This window comes from Arachis ipaensis, chromosome B7, assembly GCF_059453495.1.
Source record: "Arachis ipaensis isolate K30076 ecotype BB chromosome B7, ASM5945349v1, whole genome shotgun sequence".
NCBI lineage: Eukaryota > Viridiplantae > Streptophyta > Magnoliopsida > Fabales > Fabaceae > Arachis > Arachis ipaensis.
This window is the reverse complement of record NC_142442.1, coordinates 135,463,720-135,473,257: the sequence shown is the minus strand read 5'-3', so window position 1 is coordinate 135,473,257 and position 9,538 is coordinate 135,463,720.

Below are 9,538 nucleotides of genomic sequence, written 5' to 3'. Positions count from 1 at the left end.
CATTGGCCCATACATCAGTTGGATGTCAATAATGCTTTCTTACATGGGGATCTTTCTGAGGATATTTATATGACTCTGCCATCCGGATTTACATCTTCTCCACCGAATCAATACTACAAGCTACTAAAGTCACTGTATGGTTTACGACAATCTAGTCGTATGTGGTATGAAAAACTTTCTCATCTTTTGCTATCTCATGGATATAAGCAGACCTTATCTGATTATAGTTTATTTGTTAAATTCACTGGTGCTCAAATTTCTACCCTTCTAGTCTATGTTGACGACATTATTCTCACTGGTAATTCTATTTCTGAACTTGCTGCCATTAAGTCTATTTTGCACCAACACTTCCGAATTAAAGACTTAGGCCCATTAAAGTATTTTTTGGGTATTGAGGTTGCTCAATCAGCGAAGGAAATTTACTTATCTCAGAGAAAATATTGTCTTGATCTTTTGGAGGATTCTGGTTTATTAGGTGCTAAGCCTGCCTCTGTTCCAATGGATAGTACCACAAGACTATATCAAGACAAAAGTCCCCTACTATCTGACCCTTTTGTATATCGACGTTTAGTTGGGCGTCTTATCTATCTCACCACTACTCGACCGGACATCATGTATGCCACTCAACAATTAAGTCAATTTATGGCATCTCTTATTGAATCTCATCTTCAAGCTGCCATGCATGTGTTACGATATCTGAAAACTAGCCCCAGCAAAGGACTTTTTTTTCCAAGAGAATCAGAAATTCAGCTTCTCGGCTTCAGTGACTCTGATTGGGCCGGATGTCCTGACACTCGGCGATCTTTAACAGGTTATTGTTTCTTCTTAGACAGTTCTTTAGTCTCTTGGAAGACCAAGAAATAAACCACCGTTGCCCGCTCATTCACTAAAGCAGAATATCGTGCACTTGCTAACACAACTTGTGAACTTTAATGGATACTAAATGTGTTACAATTTTTACGCATCTCTCCTATCCACCCACCAGTTTTATATTGTGATAATCAGAGTGCTCTTCATATTGCTGCTAACCCAAATTTTCATGAACGGACCAAACATTTAGAGGTTGATAGTCACTTGGTTCGACAAAAAGCTCAAGCTGGAGTGATGAAACTTCTCCCCATTCCCTCTTCTGGGCAGCTAGCTGACATCTTCACCAAGCCTTTGTCTTCTCAATCCTTCCATCTTAATTTGAATAAGCTTGATGTTCTTGACATCTTTCATCCTCCAGCTTGCGGGGACGTATTAAACCACTCTTCCACCTTAACCCATGACAACAATAAAGAAGTCTCACGGCCCACAAATTCAGCCCAACAGAATACACAAATTCAGTTATAATTTTAGTCTTTATTATTATCTTATCTTTATTTATCCTTATCATATCTTTATTTGCTTTTATCTTTCATAGGTCAATGCTCTATATATATTTAGTTTTACCTTTATAGTTTACAATTTCAATCAATCAACAATCAATAAAATTTCTTCGTCTTTTATTTTCTTTCCTTATTATTTCACAATTTTATTATCCTTGCATACTCTTTATGTACTCTTTCCGTTTTATTAAAGTCTCTGAGCTTTTCAAGTCTTATTTATAGATCACAAAGGTAAACTGCAAAAGGCTTCTCTCTTTCGCTATCTAGTTTCTTCCTTTTTCTCAGGCTCTCACATCCACGACTTTGCCTTGACTATGAAGGACTTTGCTCTCCAAAGTGGACATCCCACGTCTTTGTTTTTACCTTGGTTTTCAAGCCTCACGTTCTGTATAATACTTTTGGATAAAACTAGGAGCAAGTATGAACTTTCGATCCAGGTCCTTCTCGAGTCTCGACTCTACTCATCTCATAATCAAAGTTCTATCTTTTTATAGTCGAATCCTTACTCCGTCAAAACTTCAACCATGCGTGATCAACCAATTTCGTCTAAGAATTTTTCATTCAATTGATACGAGTTAGTAGACATCATAGTCAAATTTGGCAACAGATCGAAATTCATACTAATAAATATGAAGCCGAACTTCTAATAATTTTATTGTATAAAAATATACTAAACTGAACAAAAATAGCCAATTTTAGAGCCATGCCTAGAGTCACGTCGGTTGCAATTTCTATCTGTATAATAATAATTGTTCTTGTATGGATACCTGAAGGGAGAGCTCGGTCTCTGGGAATCGACACCGAGTTGTTGTCTTCGGTGCCGACCTTTGAGCCTTGTGGAAAGTCGAGCTTTACTCCGAAGGGATGTCTACTTGCGCAGAGCGTGAGCAAGAAACAAGGGGGGAGTGTACCAGCAAAGGCACTCCGAAACTTAAGTCAGTATTGAGAATTCAATATGTCTTTAGGATAGGAGATCATACCTTTTGTAGGTGAAAATGTACCAGTCCGTTATACTTTTGCTTTATTGCCTGTATTAAAGAGCAATAATAAGGGTGAAATGTTAGGTTGGATGTTTCACTTTTGTAAAGCAGTCTGTTAAGCTGATTTGTAACGTAAGTTGCCGATTAATGACGTTGATTTCCGATTAGTAACTGTAACGCCAATTAATAATGTAGCACCGATTAATAACGTAAGTTGCCGAGTTATGGTCTGTAATGCCGATCTTGTAACGGTCCTGATCATAGCCCCCAAGCTTAGCCTGAGAGTATGTTTTAATAAAGCAGGTTGAGCTTTAAATGAAGCATAAGTCGGCAGTTACGTAAGTGTATTACGTAGGCAAATGTGTTGGACCTGGAGCCCCCACCTCAAGATGTTTTATTAAAACTGGTTAATAAAAGAAATGAATGTTAAAAAGTAAACAGTTTTTAAATGAAGAGAGAGAGAGAGAGATAATGATGGCATTAAGTGTGTTGTCATTTCCAAGACTTCTCTTGGACAGTTCATGTGATTGAGAAGTGGGTTATTGGGACTGAACGGGTTTTATACCTCATTGGTAACTGTATTCGAATGCCAATAGTGTGTCTTCCAAATCATTTTTGTTTTTGGTGGATAAAATTGGCTTGAAGGTTCGAGAGTGAAGAAAATGAGTAAAAGAGGTATGTGACTGATTTTCTCTGCTGCTTCTTCTTCTTCTTTCTTCATTGAGTTTCTTTGCGTGTTCTTTTGTTTCTTCTTCCTGCTGTTGATGGGGTTTGAGAAGGATAAGAGATGATAGATTGGTCTTATGACTGGGTGAATGATGATGTTAGGAGTCGTATGTCATTGTTCTTGGATCAGGGAGCTGTAGATGAAATAGATAAGAGTAAAGTTGTTAGGGCTGGTTCTGGAGTTCGACTGGAGCTTCTGCCATGTTCTGAAAGTGATAGGATTTTTCATAGGGGTGAGGGTTTTGAATTCTTTTTCATGTATAGTTGTGTTCTTGAAGATTTGAAGGTTAAGCTTCCATTTAGTGAATTTGAATGTCGGATTCTGAAGCACATGAACTGCGCGCCATCTCAGCTACATCCCAATGGGTGGGCTTTTCTTCGTGTGTTTGAGGTGCTGATGGAGTTTTTGGAGGAAGTGCCATCAGTAGAGTTATTTTTCTCTCTTTTTCAGGCTAAAGGTGTGTGGAAGGGTGGGTGGGTGAACTTGAATAGTTTGCCAAGGTTTGTAATATTTAAGTTGTATAAGTCGTCATTTAAGGAATTTAAGGGGATGTATCTGAAGGTAAGAAGTATTGAAGGGGATTTTCCTTTTTATGTGGACGAGTATTTAGGGGAGACATTACCGATTTGGTGGTGTTCTGAGCCCAATAATATACCCGGCCCGGAGTTTATCAAACCTAAGGATGAGTATATTATTGAGTATCTGGTCGAAGCGATTGATTGGAAAGAATTTATCTCAGTGTTTGATTTGTTGAAATGGGAGGAAAATAAGAAGGCTGTGGTAGATTACTTAGGTGAGCTTGTTGTGGTTTTGTTTTATATTTTGATATTTGGCATATGTTGATAAAAAGTGGATTTTTGTTTGTTTTCAGGTGGAAAGTATTGATGAGTGGATAATTTATACGCTTTTTGGCATTGTTTTTAGTATGTTTTTAGTATATTTTAGTTAGTTTTTATTATGTTTTTATTAGTTTTTATTCAAAAATCACATTTCTGGACTTTACTATGAGTTTGTGTGTTTTTCTGTGATTTTAGGTATTTTCTTGCTGAAATTGAGGGACCTGAGCAAAAATCTGATTCAGAGGCTGAAAAAGAACTGCAGATGCTGTTGGATTCTGACCTCCGTGCACTCAAAGCGGATTTTCTGGAGCTACAGAAGCCCAATTGGCGCGCTCTCAATTGCGTTAGAAAGTAGACATCCTGGGCTTTCCAGCAATATATAATAGTCTATACTTTTCTCGATATTTGATGGCCCAAACCGGCGTTCCAAGTCAGCATAGAAATTCTGGCGTCAAAACACCAGAACTGGCATGAAAGCTGGAGTTAAACGCACAAACTGGCACAAAAGTTGGCGTTTAACTCCAAGAAAGGTCTCTACACGTGAAAGCTTCAATGCTCAACCCAAGCACACACCAAGTGGGCCCCGAAAGTGGATTTTTACACTAACTATTCTAGTTTACTCATTTTCTGTAACCCTAGGTCACTAGTTTATTATAAAAACTACTTTTAGTGATTCATCTTGTACCTCATGACACTCTACACGTTTCATATTGTATCTTCTACGGCATGAGTCTCTAAACCCCATGGTTAGGGGTGAGGAGCTCTGCTGTATTTTGATGAATTAATGCAATTACTACTGTTTTCCATTCAATCATGCTTGCTTCTATTCTAAGATATTCATTCGGACTTCAATTTGATGAATGTGATGATCTGTGACACTCATCACCATTCTCAACCTATGAACGCGTTCTTGACAACCACCTCTGTTCTACCTTAGATTGAGTGTGTATCTCTTAGCCTCCTGATTCAGATCAGAGTCTTCATGGTATAAGCTAGAATCAATAGGCAACATTTTTAAGATCCGGAACGTCTAAACCTTGTCTGTGGCATTCTGAGTAGGATCTGGGATAGGATGACTGTGACGAGCTTCAAACTCACAAGTGCTGGGCATAGTGATAGACACAAAAGGATCATTGGATCCTATTCCAGCATGAGTGAGAACCGACAGATGATTAGCCGTGCGGTGACAGCGCATTTGGACCATTTTCACTGAGAGGACGGATGGTAGCCATTGACAACGGTGATCCACCAACATACAACTTGCCATGGAAGGAGCCTTGCGTGCATGAAGAAGAAGACAGTAGGAACGCAAAAATTCAGAAGGCAAAGCATCTCCAAAACCTCAACCTGTTCTCCATTACTGCATAACAAGTATTTATTTCATGTTCTTTTACTTTTTACAATTAAATCTCAGAATTATTGATATCCTGACTAAGAGTTACAAGATAACCATAGCTTGCTTCAAGCCGACAATCTCCGTGGGATCAACCCTTACTCACGTAAGGTATTACTTGGACGACCCAGTGCACTTGCTGGTTAGTTGTGCGGAACTGCAAAAGTGTGATTGTGATTTCGTGCACCAAGTTTTTGGCGCCGTTGCCGGGGATTGTTCGAGTTTGGACAACTGACGGTTTATCTTGTTGCTTAGATTAGGAATAATTTATTTTTGTTGGTTTAGAGTCACTAAATTTGAGTCTTTTATTTGAGTTTAGTTTTATATTTTAAGTTTGGTGTCACTTGCATGCTTTTATTTTCTTTCAATTTTTCGAATTTGCATGTTCTTAGCTCTTTCTTGATCTTTAAAAATTCTAAGTTTGGTGTCTTCTTTGTGTTTTCTTTTAAAATTTTGAAAATTTGTGTTTAATTTTCTAAAAATTTTAAGTTTGGTGTCCCTTATGCTTTTATTTCTTAAAAATTTTTCAAAAATTTGTTCTTGGTGTTCATCTTGATCTTCAAAGTGTTCTTGGTGTTCATCTTAACATTCAAAGTTTTCTTGTTTGTTCTCTTTGTTTTGATCTAAAATTTCTAAGTTTAGTGTCATTTTGTTATTTTTCTCTTTCCTCATTAAAATTCAAAAATAAAAAAAATATCTTTTCCTTATTTTACTCATAAATTTCGAAATTTTGCATTAAATTAGTCAAAGATTTTCAAAATCATATCTTTTTTTTAGTCAAGCCAAAATTCTAATTTCAAAAATTGATATTTTCAAATCTTTTTCAAAAATCAAATCTTTTTAATTTCTTCAATCATATCTTTTCAATCATATCTATTTTTTTTTAAATTGCAATCATATCTTCTCAATCATATCTTTTTCAAAATAATTTTCAATCATATCTTTCTGATTGCTAATTCCAAAATCTTTTTAATTAGTTAATTAATTTAGTTTTCAATTTGCTTTTGTTTCATTTTCTTCTAATTTTCGAAACTTTCATTTTATCTTCCATTTATTTTGTTTTATTTTATTCGGTTACTTCTAATTAAATAAAATAAAAAATATAATTTATTTGCAATTCATATCAATTTCCTTTTCTCCATCATGGACATAAGTGGAAATGAACAGTCCAGAAGGACTCTGGGGTCATATGCTAACCCCATTATAGCTGCATATGGGAGTAGCATCTGTTTACCTCCCATCAAAGCAAGCAGTTTTGAGCTAAATCCTCAGCTCATTATCATGGTGCAGCAAAATTGCCAGTATTTCGGTCTTCCACAGGAAGAACCTACTGAGTTTCTGGCACAGTTCTTACAAATTGCTGACACAGTACGTGATAAAGAAGTAGATCAGGATGTCTACAGATTATTACTGTTTCCATTTTCTGTAAAAGATCAAGGTAAGAGATGGTTAAACAACCAACCCACAGCAAGCATAAAAACATGGAGACAGTTATCAGACAAATTCCTGAATTAATTTTACCCTCCAAAAAGGATGACACAGTTGAGGCTGGACATCCAAGGCTTTAAACAAGAGGATTATGAATCCCTTTATAATGCCTGGGAAAGGTACAGAGGGATGCTAAGAAAATGCCCCTCTGAAATATTTTCAGAGTGGGTACAGTTAGACATCTTCTACTATTGGCTTACAGAAAGAGCTCAAATGTCTCTAGACCACTCAGCTGGTGGATCTATACACATGAGAAAGACGATTGAAGAGGCTCAAGAACTCATAGATATGGTTGCTAGAAATCAACATCTGTACTCAAGTAGTGAGTTCTCCATAAAAGAAGAGGCTAGGACAGTAACTACTGATCCTAATCCTCAAGAACATATTGTTGAACTTAATAAGCAATTTCTCCTTATGACAAAACAATTAGCAGAATTTAAAGAGATGCTCCAAGACACTAAAAATTCTAACAAGAATATGGAAGTACAATTGAATCAGACAAGACAACAGCTATCTAAACAGATAACAGAAGAATGCCAAGCTGTCCAACTAAGGAGCGGGAAGACATTGAATAATTCAGCTCAAAGTAGCAAAAAGCCAAGAAAGGAACAACTGACAGAGGATGACCAAACTACTGCCCAAAATCCCTCTGAGGACAGCAAGAGCCCAGAGAGGAATAATTCTGGCGTTCAAACGCCAGAAAAGGGAGAAAAGTTGGCGTTGAACGCCCATTCCTTGACCAGTTCTGGCGTTCAAATGCCAGAAAAGGGTGGGAAACTGGCGTTAAACTCCCATCCAGCACCCAATCCTGGCGTTCAAACGCCAATGAGGGATCAGAAACCTACAAGTGCTGATAGTAACCCCTCTAAGAAGGCTTCTCCAACCACCTCTGTAGGGAATAAACCTGCAGCAACTAAGGTTGAAGAATATAAAGCCAAGATGCCTTACCCTCAGAAACTCTGTCAAGCAGAGCAGGATAAACAATTTGCCCGCTTTGCAGACTATCTTAGGACTCTTGAGATAAAGATCCCATTTGCAGAGGCACTTGAGCAAATACCCTCTTATGCTAAGTTCATAAAAGAGATCTTAAGTCATAAGAAGGATTGGAGAGAAAATGAAAAGGTGTTTCTCACTGAAGAATGCAGTGCAGTCATTTTGAAAAGCTTACCAGAGAAGCTTCAAGATCCAGGAAGCTTTATGATACCATGCACATTAGAGGGTGCTTGTACCAAGACAGCTTTATGTGACCTTGGAGCAAGTATCAACCTAATACCTGCATCCACTATTAGAAAGCTTGGCTTGACTGAAGAAGTCAAACCAACCTGGATGTCTTCAACTTGCTGATGGCTCCATTAAATATCCATCAGGCATAATTGAGGACATGATTGTCAAGGTTGGGCCATTTGCCTTTCCCACTGACTTTGTAGTGTTGGAAATGGAGGAGCACAAGAGTGCAACTCTCATTTTAGGAAGACCTTTCCTAGCAACTGGACGAACTCTTATTGATGTACAAAAAGGGGAAGTGACCTTGAGAGTCAATGAGGATGAGTTCAAGTTAAATGCTGTCAAAGCTATGCAGCATCCAGACACATCAAATGACTGCATGAGCACTGATATTATTGACTCTTTGGTGGAAGAGATCAATATGACTGAAAGTCTCGAATCAGAGCTAGAGGACATCTTTAAAGATGTTCAGCCTGATCTGGAGGAATCAGAGGAAATAAAAGAACCTCTAAAAATTCCTCAGGAAGAGGATAAGCCTCCTAAACCCGAGCTCAAACCACTACCACCATCCCTGAAATATGCATTTCTGGGAGAAGGTGATACTTTTTCAGTGATCATAAGCTCTGCCTTAAATCCACAGGAAGAGAAAGCACTAATTCAAGTGCTAAGGACACGCAAGACAGCTCTTGGGTGGTCCATAAGTGATCTTAAGGGCATTAGCCCAGCAAGATGCATGCACAAGATCCTATTGGAGGATGATGCTAAGCCAGTGGTTCAACCACAGAGGCGGCTAAATCCAGCAATGAAGGAGGTGGTGCAGAAAAAGGTCACTAAGTTACTAGAGGTTGGGATTATTTATCCTATTTCTGATAGCCCCTGGGTAAGTCCTGTCCAAGTTGTACCCAAAAAGGGAGGTATGACAGCGGTTCACAATGAAAAGAATGAACTGGTTCCTACAAGAACAGTTACAGGGTGGCGTATGTGTATTGACTACAGAAGGCTCAATATAGCCACCAGAAAGGATCATTTTCCTTTACCATTCATAGACCAGATGTTAGAGAGACTAGAAGGTCATGACTATTACTGCTTTTTGGATGGCTATTCAGGCTACAACCAAATTGCAGTAGATCCTCAGGATCAAGAGAAAACAGTATTCACATGTCCATCTGGAGTATTCGCATATAGAAGGATGCCTTTTGGTCTGTGCAATGCACCTGCAACCTTTCAGAGATGCATGCTCTCTATTTTCTCTGATATGGTGGAGAAATTTCTGGAAGTCTTCATGGATGACTTTTCAGTATTTGGAGACTCATTCAGCTCCTGTCTTGATCATTTAGCACTTGTTCTGAAAAGGTGCCATGAGACTAACCTGGTTTTAAACTGGGAAAAATGTCACTTTATGGTGACTGAAGGAATTGTCCTTGGGCATAAAATTTCGAACAAAGAAATAGAGGTGGATCAAGCTAAGGTAGAGGTAACTGAAAAATTACCACCACCTGCCAATGTAAAGGCAATCA